We start from the raw sequence: 17,836 nt of genomic DNA on the forward strand, positions 1-17,836 counted from the left end.
CTTTGATTGGCATCCAGGGGTTCTGTATTTCCAAACCTCTCAGGTGTCAGCCTATTCATAGGGCATAAAGTAAATTCGCAAAGCTCAAGCGGTTAAGTTTTAAAAATTAAACATCACAGCATATTATACAAGTAAGTATTGTTTCGTGAAGTTTTCATTTAATTTACCGAACACCTATACATACACATATGTGTTGCAAGTAAAATACAAATTCCGTTAAGTATCAAGTGTCTCAAATTCAAAACAGCTGGAAAAACACTACGTGGTCTATGCCGACCACAACCTTCCCAGGCCTAACTCCTGACCGCTTTTCCTCATACACTTTTCTCTTCACGGACAAAGCTCTTCGAATTTTGTCCCAGGGTCCTCCAAGTCCTCCAGTGCCTCCAGGCCCCTCCAACCCTCTGGGCCCCATCCACTCTGGGTGGACACTGAGGACGGGTCTGTCCTCTCCACTGGGCTGGGGGTTGGGGCAGTCTGGACCACCACAATGGCCCCAGCATCGCCCTGCTGAGGTCAGGCATACAGTGGGGACTCTGGGAATGTGGGGTGACTCTGAGAAGCAGGAAGGGAAAAAGGAGGCTGAGCCCTTGGGTCCACTGCAATGAAGAGGCAATGGAACTTCATGCGTCCAGCCTGACAGGGAAGCTGGAGCCTGGGGACTGGAGGCAGGCCCAGAACGTCCCTTGCAACCTGTCTGATGACTTATTTAAGAGCCGGCTTGTCTGGCCTGCTCCACCCCGCCTCCCCCGGCTGCAGGCTCTCAGGGCCCTGTGGTTTGTGGTCCAACATAACTCAGGTTTCTGGGCCTGGAGGCCCACGGCGGGGTGTCGGACACTGTCCGCCCCTCTCCCCGCAGATCCAGCCAAGGCCAAGGGAACTGTGTTCAGCACAGCCGTTGCTAGGCCCCACCCTGGGACCCCACAGGTGTCCCAGGGCTCAGGTGACCTGCACTGAAGATGCTTGATGCTTCCAGGGAGGCAGGATATGGTGGGAGGGGGACAAGAAGGGACAGAGAGACGGGCCCTCCCACCTCTTCGTTGACCTTGCGGCTTGGATGCCACCTCTGAGACTCACATCCTCACCCCTGGGATGAGATGAAAGTAGAATCCGCCCCTGAGGTGGAAGAAGGGTTCAACAAAATCACATGGCCAGACTCCTTAGCCTAGGCCTGGGCGATCACATAAGACCAGAATATTGGGGGAGGGCTTTTATTAGTATAATTAGTAGCTTTTCCCTTTGAAGAGACCTGGTTAGAAGTGAGCCAGGCCTCACGCTGGGGCATCTGAGGGGACCCAGGACTGCCTTGGGGTTCGGAAGGAGCGTGGCCCTGCCAGGAGCTGATTGTAAAAGTAGATAAGTGCACAGCCCCTTCATGGGACTGTGTGGGCGTCATCGTCCTCGGCTGGCCTGGAGGACGAGTACATTGTGTGTCTGGGACACTGCTGCCTCGGACCGCCTGGGGCTACCGGAGTCCTTGAGTGCAGGGTAATTCCCTCACTGGGTGCAGCCAGCTGGATCCCAGGTGAAAAGTCCAAAGAGCCCCTTGCCTGCTTTCTGAGAGAAGGGGCCGCTGGCGGCCTGGCTCTGAGAGGCGTTTGAATTTGCACTTCAGCCTGAGATGAGGGGCCGGCTGAGTGCTGATTAACAGGCCCCGGGCAAAGTTAATTTTCCCCGTTCCAGAGCTGGGGGAAAGAGTTAGCATTGCAGGGTAGAAGGGTAGGGTGACCCCTTGAACTCAAATAAAGCAGGCCCATGAGATATGAGGGCATGGTAGAAACCAGTGGGCCCGATCCCCTCCTAGTACAGAAAAGGAAATTGAGTCCCAAAGTCCCACAGCAAATGATCGAAAGAGCCAAGAACGAAGCTGTGCATGATGCCAGCTAAGGCCCTGGGTGCGGGTGACGTGTCAGGCCTGGAAGGGGGATGGGCACAAAGCATCCAGAATAATGAAGCCGTAGCCTTCACAGCCTGACAAGGACATCAAGATATATTCTGCCTTTTCTTGGCTGGGTAGCTCAGTGGGTTAGAGCATCATCCCTATACACCAAGATGGTGGGTTCAATCCATGGTCGAGGCACATACAAGAATCAACCAATGAATGCAACAGTAAGTGGAAGAACAAACACCCTCCCCCTCTCTTTCTCTTTATCTCTCTTCCTCTACTCTCTAAAAAATCATTAAGTACATTTTTTATAAAAGATATATTCCAAATTTTTTCAAAACACCAATTAAACAAATTTTGAGATAAAATTCACATAGAATAAAAATTAACCATTTCAGCCCTGGCTAGTGTGGCTCAGTGGACTGAGCGCAAGCCTGGGAACCAAAGGGTCACAGGTTCAATTCCCAGTCAGGGCACATGCCTGGGTTGTAGGCCAGGTCCCCAGTGGGGGGCACAGTGAGATGCAACCACACATCAATGTTTCTCTCCCTCTCTTTCTCCCTCCCCTCCCCACTGTAAAAGTAAATAAGTAAAATCTTTTTAAAAAATTAACCATTTCAAAGCACACAGTTCAGTGGCATTTAGTCCATTCACGTTATTGTGCGACCACCACCTCTACCTAGCCCCAAATCACTTCCGTCACCCCAGAAGGAAACTCCGTACCCCCTAAGCAGTCACTCCCCATCCTCTGCCCCCAGGGCCTGGCAGCCACTCCTCTGCTTTCTGTCTCTGTGGATCTGCCTGTTCTGCACATTTCATATAAATGATGGTCTGAATGCTTGTGCCCGCCCCTCCCCCCAATTCATATGTTGAAACCTACCCCCCAAGGTGAAGCTATTAGGAGGCGGGGCCTTTGGGAGGCGACCAGGTCAGGAGGGTGGAGCTCCCATGAATGGGATTCCCGCGCTTAGAAAAGAAGCTCCCGAAAAACCCCTCACCCCTTTCACTACATGACTCTGCGATGCAGAAGAGGACCCTCACCTGACCGTGCTGGCGCCCTGATCTTCGACTTCCAGCTTCCGGACCTGTGAGCAACAAATTTCTATTGCTCATCAGCCTCCATTCTATGGTGTTGTGTTAAAGCGGCCCGACCGGGCGAAGTCAGTGACTTCTCACGTCTGGTGTCTGTCACCGAGCAATCCATCCAATATTTTGATTTAGTAACGGCGACTAACGTTTACCGAAGACCTACTGCACCCCGGGTGCGGCCCTGAGCGCTCTACCTGTGTTAGCCTGTTCGAACGTCTCAACGACTGCGAGGAGGTCCTGGTTTTATCCTCGTTCTACATCCTCCTCAGCAGAGGTACAGAGAGGCTGCCGGGCCTGCCAGGATATTTCTCTTTCTCCTTCTTATTTGTATTTTACTTTATTATTATGTTTAGCATCTTTAGCCTCCTTATATTTTACTGTGGCAAATAGGCATAACAGGATGTTGACCATCTTTAAAATTGTTTTTAGAGAAAAGGGGGAAGGAGAGAGAGAGACATCGATTTGTTGTTGCACTTATTTATGCATTCATTGGTTGATTTTTTAAAAAGATGTTATGTATTTATTTTTAGAGAGAAGGGAAGGGAGGGAGAAAGAAAGGGAGAGAAACATCAACGTGAGAGGGAAATATTGGTAGGCAGCCTCCCGCACACGCCCTGACTGGGGATCGAACCCGCAACCTAGGCATGTGCCCTGACCAGGAATCAAACTGCTGGCCCTCCGGTGTATGGACCACACTCCAACCAACTGAGCCACACTGGTCAGGGCCATAGGTTGATTCTTATATGTCTGGCAAGGGCTGCCAAAGGGGGCCAGCGTGCAAGAGAACAGACAGATAATCGGTCAAGCCTGGCTGCATGCATCACTTAAAGCTCCTAGAGCCAGCTATGCCTGAAGCTAGCCCTTTGGTGACTTCTTACTCAGATGAGCCAATCAATTCTTGATTTTTCTGAAGGCAGCTATGGTGAGCTTTTCAGTCTCTTGAGACAGGAAGGGGCTGGCTGGATGGAGTGGGAATAAGCCTGGTGAAAAGGCACTGGGAAGTAAGCTCCCTCCCATACAGGGGAGAAGCACCAGCAAACAGAAGTGGGTGGGAACACATCCTATTTCAGGGGACAGACAGCAGGTAATCGAGGTGGCTGCAATGTGGAATTTGTGAGGGGCCCTGGTGGGGTCGTGGTGCCACTTTCTGGTTGCAAGACAGAGGGACAAGGCCCACTGATGGTGGGCTTAAGCTTTGGAAGGATCCAAAGGCTTCGTCCGTCTGTCAGTCCGGGAGCAGTAGGAGCCTCGAAGGAGTTTAAGCAACAGAGTGAAACAATCAAGTTGCGTCTTCCCAGGAGGCCTCTGCACTGTGACCCGCTGGCTGGGGGATGTGGAAATTGCTTCTCCTCTGTGCAAAAGCATGAGGCGTGAGGCAACAGGCGTTAACGTTAGAACTCCCATGCCCTCTCACACGGCACTTCTTGTGTGTGGGGTTCATTCACAAGGACAAAACCACAAAGCCCTGTTTGTGTTACCAAAAGATTGGAAACAAGCTAAGTGCCCATCAGGAGGAAACCAGGGTTAAAAAAAAGAAATTCAACAGAGTGCATTTGGAGATCTAATTGGTTTTTTAAGGCAGCTCACAAATTGGGCAACCAGTAAGGGCAGAAGTCTTCCCAGGAAGCAAGGCACGGCAAAAAAACTATTAACAAAAGGAAAAAAGGAATTATTTTTAGACCAGGACATCTTTGGGGACAGGGAATAATAAGGGCTTTTATCATGGAGATTGCCTCTTCTTTCCACGGGGGAGGGGAGATGGAGAGAGGGTCTACATTGACCAGAAAAATTCCAGATTGGTTAAGAATATGTTTCTGGGAGAGATTGAAACAGCTGTTAGGTCAGGTATTAAATCTAGGTTTGGCAGCATGAGTTTTGGCATAAGTGACACCAGGCACTGTTTGGGGCACGTGGTCTTCTATTTGACACCAGCAAAATATCTTATGACTCAACCATGCAATGAGATACTTACACTGCTTTCCAAAAGAATGAGCTAAATCTCTGTGTATTGCAGTGGTGTGCTGGTAAATATTTAACCGCTGGCTCTCTGGGGGAGGACATGGCGCTAAATGATAGTATCTACCAATGCCTGTGGTGTAAATACTCCCACCTCGGCTGATTTTTAAAAGTTTTTATTTATGTATTTTTAGAGAGCGGGGAAGGGAGGGAGAAAAGAGCAGGTGAGAAACATTGATATGAGGGAGAAACATCGATTAGTTGCCTCTGGAACATGTCCTGACTGGGGACCAAACCTTTGACCCAGGCATGTGCCCTGACCAGGAATCGAACTGGCAACCTTTCGCTTTGTAGAACGATGACCCAACCAACTGAGCCACACCGGTCAGGGCTGGGCAAACATCCTCTTATTGAGCTTTGCTTTATTGCGCTTCACGGATGCTGTGATTTTTACAAATCAAAGGCACGACCCTCCACCAGAAAAAAGATTTTGATTCGTTTTATCGTGGTGGTCTGGAACTGAACCCGCTACATTTCTGAGGGATGCCTGTATACACTTAAGTTTAAAAATAAGGTGTAGAATCATCTTCGTAACTTAAGTACTTCACCATCTGTGCTTACATCGGAAAGACTACCTCCAGGAGAAAACCCGAGAAAGTGGCAGCTCCAGTGCCTCCTGGAGGGGCCCCAGGGGGAGGGGAGAAAGGAGGGATTCACAGTGCCTCTCCTGTACCTCCAGAATTCTGTGCCCTGTGCCCTTAACTACCTATTCACATTTTTGAGCTGTTCTATAAAAAGTACTGCCTCCAGCTGCTGTTGGGAGCAGGGACATGGAGGACCGTGAGCCTGGGCCACGTGTAGACCTGGGCAGTGACCCGGGAGCAGACAGGACAGGGCTGCCAAGCCATCACGACCTGTTCCGGAAGGTCTTGCCATGGAATGTTCTGCACTTAACACTTAGAAGGCTCTGGGAGGCCAGGCCAGTCCCTCAGGCCCAGCCTCTGCAAGCCAGCCAGCTGGATGGCTCTCCCAGAAAGGCCCCTCGGCCCCCGCGGCCCCTACATAAAAAGACTCCAGTGAGATCATGCCACGTCCACCTGTCCAATGGCTCAAAGCTCTCGGTCCTTTGCACCCCGTCTTGTAAGGGTACAGCTGACTCCCACGCTGCCCCACTCCCCGATTCCTCCTTCTCTCTTCTCCTGCTCTCTCCCCACCCCTCTTCCTCTCTGCCCTCCTCTTCCCCTCCTCCCCACCCCAGCCTCTTCCTTCCAGTCACGCACCTTCTCCCCCAGGGTCTCTGAAACATCAAGGCTCTCTCTCTCTCTGCTCTAAGCCTTTGCCCATGCTGTTCCCTCTGCTTGGAACTCCCTTCTCCCACTTCTTCACCAGACTGTGGTTTATCCCCAGGATCTTGGCTTCCTTCCTCTGTAACAACAATTTGCCAGGCATCAGCTGTTCATTAGTCACCCGTGGAGCATGAGGGAGCAGGGCTGGGGGGAGGTCACATCCCAGCTGGGAAGACAGGAAGTAAAGGAATCAACAAAAACCAGAAACTTGGGAATTCTTTCAAAGAGTAAAATGCTGCCACAGTAACTGACCTGCAATCTGACTGAGGAGAAGGAACACACTTGGTAAGTACAATGGCTCAGAGGTTGGGAACGAGCTTAGAGAATTCAGGAATCAGAAAGGCCAGTGCAGCTGATCGATGTGGCCCAAAACATTGATCTCCACGGGCATCATAGACTCTGTGAGTGGCTTGACCTCCCCTCCTCCAGGAAGCCCTCCTTGACTTCATCAGAGGCCCCATTTCAACACTGTTCACTCTAGGTTGTCACTGGCCTGCCTCCGGCACTGCCCTGTGAAGGTCTGCCATCACTGTGTCCCAAGCACTGTCCAGCAAATACCTGGGTATGCGGCAGGTACTCAGTGAATCCCCTGGCCACCTCAGGAAGGCTAATTTTCTCTGCCTCCTTGTCTCCCAAGCCTAAGCCTCTTCCTGGCTCAGCCCTAGCATTCCTGAACATCCTACCTGGTCACTCACACTGGCTGTGGCCCGGTGCTTTCATCTCACCTTCAAAGGCCCATCTGGGGAGGATCCCAAGCTCCAGCTGCCTCTGATGGGCTTCAGGCCCAAGGTGAAGGCTCTGAAGTGGTAAGATCAAACACCTCGAGGGCTGGTCTTGAGCTGGGCCGGGGCCAGCGTGGAGGAGGCTCCAAGGAGACAACAGGCTCCCGGCATGAATGTTCAGGGGTAGTGAATGGAGGGGAGCCGGGCAGGGTGTGGACCCAGCAAAACTGCCCCTACTATTCCTCTTCATCATAACAACACGACTTCCAATTGCTGGCTCATTCCGTGCCAGGTGTTGAAGTACTTTTTTACAATAATATTATTTATTAATTTGAATTGGTAACATACAGTCAGGGTACAAAATGCAGAAGACCCCCAAGGCTTATGGGAAAAAGAAAGTATCCTTATTTCACAATTTTAAAACGTTGGTAAAAAGCACCCCTCACATTGGGTAAGGGTGGCTCAAAATGTTTTTAAAGATTTTATTTATTTTTAGAGAGAAGGGAAGGGAGGGAGAAAGAAAGGGAGGGAAACATCAATGTGTGGTTGCCTCTTGTGTGCCACTACTGGGAACTCAGCCCACAACCCAGGCATGTGTCCTGACCGGGATTCGAACCGGTGACCCCTTAGTTTGCAGGCTGGCACTCAATCCACTGAGCCACACCAGCCAGGGCTGCAGCTTAAGTTTTTAAACAAGGTATGTCTGCTGTTCACCCAGTTCCTCTTTGTGGAGGCAGCTACAATGACCAGTTTCACTTGAAATGTTTGATCAGAAAATATGTATTGAGCACCTACTGTGTGCCAGACACTGTTCTGTGGGCTGAGGTTCTAATGGTGAGCGACAGAGGCTGAAGTCCCAGTGTGCATTGAACTGATGTCTTCATGTAAGAGATAGATGATAAACAGACATAAGGAGAACGTGGAGTGTGCTAAACGGTGGGGAGTTCTGTGGAGAAAAAGTAAGTACAGGCGAGAGGTAAGATCTGGGCGTCAGTTTTTTGATAGGAAGTCAGAGAAGACAGAACAGCAGGTTTGTGTGTTGATGGGAATGGTCTAGATTCCCGGACTCTGGAAGAAAAACAGAGAGGGAGGGCAGAATGGCTGGAACGTTGTCCTTGACTACACACGAGAGAAAGTGCCCGACGCTCAAGAACGTAACCGATCATTAGAGTAAGGAAGGTGTGTTCCCCAGAGGTGACCACGAAAACCTCTCCCATCCCACAAACTCATGCAGTATGGCCTTAACATTCCTCCCACAGAGTGCATTTTGCGTGAAGTTATGTTCCCTCCCCTTGAACCCAGGCAGAACTTTGTGACTGCCTTGACCAGTGACGTCAGGCCCTCCCCACTTGCTCTGAGGGTATGCACACTTAGAATCTAGCCGCCATACTGTGAGGAAGCCCAACTAGCCCACGCAGAGAGACGATGCAGAAAGGTCCCATGTAGGTGCTCTAGCTGTCGGCTCAGCTGAGGTCCCAGCTAGCAATTGCCGGACATGAGTGCAGATCCCTCCAGCTGGTTCCAGCTCCCAGCCATCAGGTCACCCTTGGTCTGCAAGTCTTGCCCGCTGAGGCTCCAGACATCAGGGAGCACGGACAAGCCAGCCTTGCTGCGCCCTGGTCAAATTCCCAAACCACAGAATCCGTGAATATCATACAAGGGTTGCATAACACCACGAAGTTTGGGGGTGGGGTGTTGACAGCCGCAGGTAACTGGTACGCAGAGTAACAGGAGGAAAGGAGAGTAGATGGGCGGTAGGGGTCTGGGACGTTTTCTTCTGATGGGTCTTCTTTTTTCAGGGAAGTAGGAAGCGAGGTCTCTGCTGAGAGTGAGAAAAGGGGAGGAGGTATAGGGGTTTGAGGAGAGAGGAGAAGTTATTAAAAAGTCTAGGAAACGATGCACAAAATGGGGTATATCCATACAATGGAGTACTATTCAGCTGCCATTAAAAATTTTTTAACTTTTTTTTAAAAAAAGATTTCATTTATTTTTAGAGAGAAGGAAAGGGAGGGAGAAAGAGAGGGAGAGAAACATCTATCAGTTGCCTCTCATATGCCCCCAACAGTGGACCTGGCCTGTAACCCAGGCATGTGCCCTGACTGGTAAAAAACAAAAAAAAAAATTAATTTTATTGATTTTAGCCTTCCCTGAGGACATGCTTATTGATTTGAGAGAAGAGGAAGGGAGGGAGGGAGGGAGAGAAACATTGCTGGGTTGCCTCTTGTGTGTGACTGGACTGGGGATCAAACCCACAGCCTAGGTACATGCCCTGGCTGGGAATGAAACCCACGACCTTTTGGTGTATGGGACGACACTCGAACCAGCTGAGCCACACTGGCCAGGGCTCAGCTGCTGTTTTGCTGTGCCACCATGATGCTGGCGTGAATGTCCTCAAGAGTTCAAGAGCATCAGCAATGCCAAAAAGAGAGGCACGTGCCAAGATCTTACCAGGCCGTGCTCCAGAGTAATTTTCCAGTTTGTAATTATGTTAATGACACACGATTCTACTGGCGGTTTTGAAATCACTGATGATGGCAGAGCTGGGAAAATTGTGGGAACTTCACAGGCCCCTCCCATTGCTTTGGCCTCATTGTACTGACAACCACAGTGGGCGTGGTGGACCAAGAGGAAGCAAGACAAAAGCGCCCAGGAAGGAAAGTCCTGGCACTCTTTCTAGGAACAGGATACCTACACACAAATAAAATGCCTCAAAATGAAATGAACTTCGGACACGGATGAACCTTGAAAGTGTTGTGCTCAGTGAAATCAGCCAGACACGGAAGGACAAGTATTGTATGAATACACTCAAGTGAGGTACCTAGAATCGGCAGATTCATAGAGATGGAAAGTAGAATAGAGTTTACCAGGGGCTGGGGGCGAGGGGTGGAGCTCAGGTTTAATGGAAACAGAATTGCTCGTGCTGATGAAAAGTTCTGGGAATGGGTAGAGGTGATGGGTGCGCGACATTGCGAGCATGCTTAATGCCACTAAATTGGGCGTTTAAGAATGGTTAAAATGGTAATTTTTATGTTACGTATCTTTTAGCACAATTTAAAAAAAAGAAATAGGGATACCCAAAGAAGAATGAATGGGCAAGGGCTCTGAAAGCGAATCGCCACACAGCAGTAGTGCTGCCTTAGGGTTCACGGTCCCGAAGTTGAAATGAGACCTGCCCACGTGGGCATGGGAGTTCCTACCCCGGCTCAGCACAGCGGCGCCGCCCACCGCAGGCAGGTAGTTGAGGGTCTGCGCTCTGCAGCAGATGCTTGAAAGCGATCAGGGCGTGGAGCGCGGGGCGAGGAAAGCATTGCGAGGATCCGCACGGCTCTCAGCAGGGTGAGGGCGGAGCCAAAGGAAGGCTGGATTATGGAATGGAGGGGTTCGGTGATGGGGTTGAAGGAGTAGGAGTGAGCTGGGAAGGCCCACACGGTGGTGCTGCTGTGGGAGGCTCAACATTTAGTCATGGAGGGAGCCGGTGTGGCTGCTGGCTGTGACTAGGTGTCTGCTCTGATGACGGAAGGGAGCAGGGGATGAGGGTAAGTGGGGGGCAAGGCCTTTGCGGAAGAAGAGGTCTAGGCACTGAGGAGCCAGCACGGTGGAAGAGTCAGTCACCTCTGTGCATTTTGAAATGCCCGAGAATTAGAGCGGGAAAAGTGGCAGAAGTTGAGACACTGAGGGCCAGAGAGCTGGGCGGTCCTCCAGCACGGTGGGTGGTGCAGCACGATTGGTGAGATTCAAAATGGAAGCTTGAGCTGCTCCCCGAGATGCTGTTTTTATCCCACATCACCCAATTCCATCCAAAGGGTATCTGGCTGCAACAGATGTCGCCATCCTGAGGATGTGGGGTCGTCATGGCAACCACATCTCCATCACTTTGGGCATGGGGCGGGACCTGGCATTCATTTCCATGGAAACAGCCAAGCCCACATCCTGGAAGGGGAGGAGGAGGGTCAGCATCTGAAAGATGTTTACTGGTCTGGGATTCCTTCTCTAACCAGCCTTACTCTCTCTCTTCCAGGATCGTTCCCAATCATTCTCCCTCCCCACTCCCACCCAGTCTAGTTTCTACCCTGGATCCCTGATCTTGGGAGAAGAGGAGGAAGCCACGGGGCTGCTGTGGGAATGGCGGGGGGGGGGGGGGGGGGGGTTGTCTGAGAGTTCATGGGAGAGATAGGTCTCTATCCATAATATTTATTCAATCAACAAATATTTACTGAGGGCCTACTATGTTCTGGGAACTGCACTAGAGCCAGGGATACAGTGGTAAATAAACAAAACCCCAATCTTGTTGCGTGTACATTCTATTCCTAGGAGGGAGACCGAAAACAAATAGACCAACAAACATACAGAGCCGTCCGATAGAAACACATGGAGCCCTGGGAGCATTGTCCCACATACCAAAAGGTTGTGGGTTCAGTCCTCAGTCAGGGCACAAACCTAGGTTGCGGGTTTGATCCCCAGTCAGGGAGCTTCCCGGGGGCAACCGATTGATGTTTCTCAGTCACATCAATGTTTATCTCTCTCTCTCCCCTTTCTCCTCTCTCTCTCTAAGATCAATAATAAAAAATATCCTCAGATGAGGATTTTTTAAAAAAAGAAATAAAATGGAAGCCACATAGGTCAGTTTTCATTTTCCGATAGCCATATTTAATAAATAAAAAAGAAACTGGCACAATTAATTTTAATGCAATTTAACTAAATTCACCCAATTTTGGTAGGCAGAACAATGGCCTCCAAAGACGTCCGTGGCCTGATGCCCCGAATCTGTGACTGTTTGTCGAACACAACACCAGGGACTGCAGACGTGACTAAGGTAAGAAGCTTGAGACGGGGAGATTATCCTGGATCGTCTGTGGGGGCAGGGCGTCAATGGAATCGGGCGCCCTAATGGGAAAAGAAACCACCACAGGAGAGTCAGACAGAGCAAGATGTGATGCCAGCAGCAGAGGTCGGAGTGACACTCTAACACACATGTCCATGTTACATCCTAGTTCAGGTACTTACCTTTGAGGTTTTGCTTTCCACCTGTAAACTGGGCTGCATCCTGAACTCTTCTAGTTTCCTCACATGTTCCGCTGCAACTCTCCTAACTAACCTTTTCAGCTGTCTCCCACCCTCTGACTTGGATTTATCAAGAACTAAAACTGCCCTTTTTCCTGAAGCTCTGCGAACTGCAGTTAGACAACTAGTAGAGACTTCAGAGAAATCGCCACAACAGCTTACGCTGGACAATCTCCATGCCTGATGCTGTTAAGCCGCTAAAAAATGTTTACCTGAATACCCGATGACTTCACCAGAGACATATCAACCTGCAAAAGACACGTGGATGTCCAGATACCTTCTCAACTGGCAGCTCCTCAGGCTTGGAAATTGCGCTGTAATTTGCTCCAACTGCTAACCTTTGTTTTTTTCTTTTATTTTCATAGGAATGCCTCTTATTAAATACCTGATGCCTTCCTTACACAAGAAAGGCCAGACTTTGGGAGCCCACCTGCATCACTGTGAATGAGACACAAATCTTAAACTGAGCTGACCTAGCCTCAGGACTGAGAGACTGATTCAATAAAATCTGGAACCATTTACCAACTCAGCACAGGTTTAAACTTACACCAGATGACCCAAGATGTTAAAATACACTACAATATTACCCAGTGTCCTGGCCCTGTGTAGCTCAGTGGGTTAAGAGCATCATCCTGATATGCCATGGTTCCCGCTTCGGTCCCTGGTCAGGGCACACACAAGAATCAACCAGTGAATGCATAAATAAGTGGAACAACAAGTCAATGTCTCTCTCTCTCTCTCTCTCTCTCTCTCCCCCTTCCTCTCTCCTTCCCTCCTTCCTTTCTCTCTCTAAAGTTAATCAATAAAATTAAAAAAAAATTATTACTCAGCCCTGGCTGATGTGGCTCAGTGGATTGAGCGCAGGCCTGCAAACCAAAGGGTTGCCAGTTCAATTCCCAGTCAGGGCACATGCCTGGTTTCCGGGCCGTGTCCCTGGTGGTGGGCACTTGAGGGGGAACCACACATTGACGCTCCTCTCCCTCTCTTTCTTCTTCCCTTCCCCTCTCTAAAAATAAATAAATAAAAATTAAAACAAAATATTACTCAAATCGTTGATCAATTCTCAGGGGCCCTGGGATCTCTGACCCCTTTTCACAGACAAACCCTTCCAGTTTGGGACAACGGCTCCGGGCCGGATTTCAATCCCTTGCCTGTATAATTATTACAGAATTCGCTACTAGCATCCTACTTAGACGTGTGCGTTCTAGGTGACAACGCGCCCCACCCTTGACTTTTCGCCTATCAGGTCCCCAGGCAGTTGGTGTCCTCCCTGTTACTTGGGGGCACCAGCATCACAGGGTAGAGTGGAGTGTGACATCTGTTTGTTTTGCTTTGTGATGCCAGCTTTTTTTTAATGTTTTTTTAAGATTTTTTTTTATTGTTTAAGTACAGTTTTCTGCCTTTTCCCCGATGCAAGCTTCGACCACAGGACTGGATGCAGAGCCAGGCCATGCCCCCTCCCACCCCCTGGGGCACTTTGTGTTAGAGATCACGGTTGCTTTCAATAGCTGACATTTGCGCTACTTGTTGGTTTTCCTGTGCTTTAAGTTCCCGCTCTCCTGTTTTCAGTTCTCCAGTAACGAGAGAGCCTGAGAAACCTGGACCCCCCAGCCTTCACCCCAGTAAAAACAGAACCGCAGGCCCTTGCGCGGCAGGCTCTCCACCTAGGACCTGGCTGTGTGGCCCCGCGGGTGCTATGTGACGTCCAGGTCCTCTAAGTAACAAACTTGTGTCTTATTCCTGGTGGCTATTGCTGAAGGGAGTGCCTTGCAATCGTAATAAGAACCTCAAGGGCTGGTCCAGTAACATTGGTTATTGACTGGCTGAGACCAGCCCAAAACAACAAGAATTCATATAATTAAACTGTGAATTCCCTCAACATTTAATATATAAATTAAATGCAAACATTGCCATTTTGAAATGTTGAAAATATCAAAATATCAGGCCTGGCTGGTGTGGCTCATTGGATTGAGTTGCCAGTTCCCTTCCCCGTCAGGGCACAAGCCTGGATTGCAGGTTTGGTCCCCAGTTGGGGCTGATTGATGTTTCTCTCTCACATCGATGTTTCTCTTCCTCTCTTTTTCCCTCCCTTCCCGTCTCTCTAAAATCAAGAACAAAACAAATATATATAGGTAGGTATATATATATATATATATGTATATATATATACACACACACACACACATACATATTACATACACATATATATGTAAAATAGACCTGCAGCTGCCACCTCAGAGGACCTGCCTTGCAAGACTTACACCTCACCCCTTTGGAATGTTAAAACCGAGCAAAATAACCTTGGGCTGGGCCTCAAGCAACACCGTGATGTGTTTGCACAGGCTACGAGAAAGCAGATATGATGATTAACGAAAAAAATTCAAAGCATTGTTTAGAATTAACATCACTGTGTTATGTTATCTGCAGCAGGAGCGATGCCTTCCATTTATGCCATCGTTCCTCTCGCCCTTCTCATAGACCCCTAGTCAGAGTGCTGGTGGGGCTTCGGCCTGCATCAGTGAGTCTCAAATCGCTATTCTTATAGAATAATGCTTGTTACCTCTCACTTTGAAAGGCCTTTTAATTTTTTTAAATTTTAGAGTATTTTTATTTATTTTTTAAAGATTTTATTTATTTGTTTTTAGAGAGAGGGGAAGGGAAGGAGAGAGGGAGAGAAATATCAATGTGTGGTTGCCTCTCGTATGTGCCCCCTACTGGGGACCTGGCCTGCAACCCAGGTATGTGCCCTGACTGGGAATCGAACCGGTGACCCTTTGGTTCACAGTCCAGGACTCAATCCACTGAGCCACACCAGCCAGGACCAACCTTTTAATTTTTCTGTTAGCATCAGTAACCACATGGTTTGATCTATTTCAATGAAATATTATTTTGGATTTGACCAGACAATTGTGACCATCCTGTGGAGAGAGAGGTGTCTGGGAATGGTAATTGTAAGAGTACTGAGGGCTGACTTGCCAGATAGTAAAGCAACTATGAAGCTACAGTAACCAAAATGGTACTGTTACAGAGCAAGGGCAGGGCGGTGGTGGTTCACAATAAATTATTACAGAAAGGATTCCCCTCATTCTGTCTCTGGAGGTTCCTCCCCCCCACGCCCACCTGCTAGGTTTGCAATGCCCGCCACCAGAGGAAAGATGTCTCTCAATGCCAGAGACTGGTGAAAAGGAAAGGAATTGTTTATTTAAAAGCTACACAAACTTAGAGTAATGACTTAATGTCTTCAATAAGATACTAAAGTCCTCTAGAATACCCACAGATGCACAGTCTTTCCCTCTCCCTGTGCCCAGTCCGGGATACCGTGTCTCAGGAAAAGAAGTAGAAGTCCGTGATTCAGGCTCCCGGCACCATCAGCTGTGTGGCTGCTGCAATCTCCAGTTAATCCAAAGCCATATGGCACCTTCTCATGACCCACCAGCAAGAGTCCGTTCTCCCCTTTTCTTCCCGGCAAAGTCTCTCCTGCTGCCTAAGCTGCGTGGCAAAAAGAAGCACTCCAAAACCTTGTGGTCCTCTCTACTCTCCTTCAGAACCGTGTGGTCCTTTTCTCCATTTCAGAACCGCATGGTCCTCTTCCTTTCCCCTCAGAACCGCATGGTCCTTCCTATTTACTCCAGATCCTCGTGGCCCTCTCCGTTTTACTTCAGAACCTCATGGCCCTCTTCCTTTCCCCTGAGAACCTCGTGGTTCTCTCTCTTTCCCCTCAGAACCTAGTGGTTCTCTCTTCACTTCATCAGAGCTGCCTGATCCTCTCCCTTCTCCCCCAAAACCTTGTGGTCCTCTCCCTCCTTCATCAGAACCACATGGCCCTCTTCCTTTCCACTCAGAACCTCGTGGTTCTCCCCTTTTTTTACTTCAGAACCACATGGACCTCTTCCTTTCCCCTCAGAACCTCGTGGTTCTTCCTCTCTATGGCTGCGGCGCCTAGGTTTAAATCCCAGCACCCATCTTCCTTTGCAGCCCCATTTCCGACTCCTCCTACAGTCAGTTACACCTGCCAGCATCCCCATATTTTTCCAGCTTTACTGGGCTGCCATAGTAAGTCTGGGCAGGTGTGGCCCCATGGCGTGGAGCCAATCATCTCTGAGCTCTCCCACAGGCCCTATAACCTGGGGGAGTTGCTTCCCAGTCCCATCTTGGGTGGAATTTGGTCCCATCCCCCTGGCTCAAAGCATGCCCACAGCTACTTAACACATCCATGAAAGCAGTTAAAGGTTATAGATATGTTAAATGACTGTCCCAGGGGTTAGCTGCAAAGCTGTTGCTACCCAAAACAGCTCTGAATGGCCCTGTTCCATGTGTCCCATCCCCCCTGGCTCAGGCCTGTGGGGGTGAGGACATCCTACATACATTTTTCTAATATTTCCTGGACACCCCGAGTCCTGGTCCCTTCTTGGGGCCCTCCTCTTGGCTGCACCCTGCTTCAGTACCAAAGGAATGGACAGGACAAGCGGCCACAGGCGGATTCCAGCCACACAGGAACTGAATATAGGATAAAGGCGGTGTTTGAGTTCAGTGAGAAAATAGGAGTTTATTTAACAAATAGTGCAGACACAACTGGTAAAATGGAATCGTGCCCTGGTCACACACCATATTATTAAAAGATTGGTTCCAGAAAGATCAAAGAGGTACCTGTAAAAAACACAACTGTAAAACCTCACGAGAAAATACAGGCACTAAGTGAGGCGGGGTGGGAAGGACCTAGGGAAACTCCTCGGCTAGTTACAGTGTTTTTGGAAGGGAGCCTGGCAGCGTGGAGTGCGGTCAGACATGGATTTTGCCCTTGACTCAGCAGCCCCACTGCTGGAAATGCAGCCGACAGAAATTGGATTTCCAGAACGAGGTGAAGGCACAGATGGAAGGACGCCTGCTGCAGGACCGGTGTGGAGAGGAGCTGGGAGTCAAAGACTTTTGGGTGGAATAATTTGAGTCATATTCATGCATCTTATACGTACAACCTCTTTTCAACCAAAAATGAACGTTCCGTACGGTTCAAACTCTGATTATATGAGCTGGAGGAAGGAAACCCCCCACCCCCACCGCCCAGGTTTTTGCTATCAGGGGGAGAGAGAAAATGGGAGAAGAGAAAGGTAAAGTAAGGAGGGGCCTGGAAGCTCTCCCTGCCCAAAGGAAGGGCAGGCCCGGACCGGTCCAGCACTTGCCTGGGCCACCGAGGGGTCCCAGTGCCTCAGGGACAGTGAACTGGGGTCTGGGACCAGGACTCACTGCATCGCCTTTGCCTTCAGGTGCAGAATCACTGTGTTCAGTAAATTGAAGAGTCCCATTTAGACTTTTAAATGAAAAGATTTTTTTCTTTTTCTTTTTTATGTTTTAGAGAAAGGGGAAGGGAGGGAGGAAGAGAGGGAGAGAAACATTGATCGGTTGCCTCTTGCTCGCCCCTGACTGGGGACCAGGCCCGCAACTCAGGCATGTGCCCTGACCTGCAACCTTTTGGTTCACAGGCCGGCACTCAATCCAAGAGTCATAGCAGCCAGGGCTAAATGAAAAGATTTTTAAAAAATTGTCCTTTCTAGGCTCCCTTGCCTTGACCCTCCCCGCCCCAGTTCGTTCATTCACTCATTCTCTCTTTCTTTCATTCAACCACTCTTTCCCCAGCACCTACTGCGGGCTAGGCCCCCTCCGGGCCCTGGGGAGGCAGCTGTGAACAGACTAAACTCCTGCCCTGCAGCGGTGGCGGTGACAGTCAGTGATAAAATCAACCAGTAAGTGCTGGGAAGCAGGGAGAAGAAAGGGAAGGCAGG

The 17,836-nt window shown here is 49.5% G+C and overlaps 1 long non-coding RNA gene across 1 annotated transcript; it reads left to right on the forward strand.

The window, feature by feature from the left end:
• Window positions 1-6,000: 6,000 nt before the first annotated feature.
• LOC123480640 (uncharacterized) lies at window positions 6,001-13,066 on the forward strand. Its single transcript, XR_006656726.3, has 4 exons — window positions 6,001-6,561; window positions 6,914-7,082; window positions 11,717-11,811; window positions 12,425-13,066. It is a non-coding gene; the product is annotated as an uncharacterized lncRNA (long non-coding RNA).
• The last annotated feature ends 4,770 nt before the right edge of the window (window positions 13,067-17,836 follow it).

The sequence above is a fragment of the Desmodus rotundus genome, chromosome 12 (assembly GCF_022682495.2).
Source record: "Desmodus rotundus isolate HL8 chromosome 12, HLdesRot8A.1, whole genome shotgun sequence".
Lineage (NCBI taxonomy): Eukaryota > Metazoa > Chordata > Mammalia > Chiroptera > Phyllostomidae > Desmodus > Desmodus rotundus.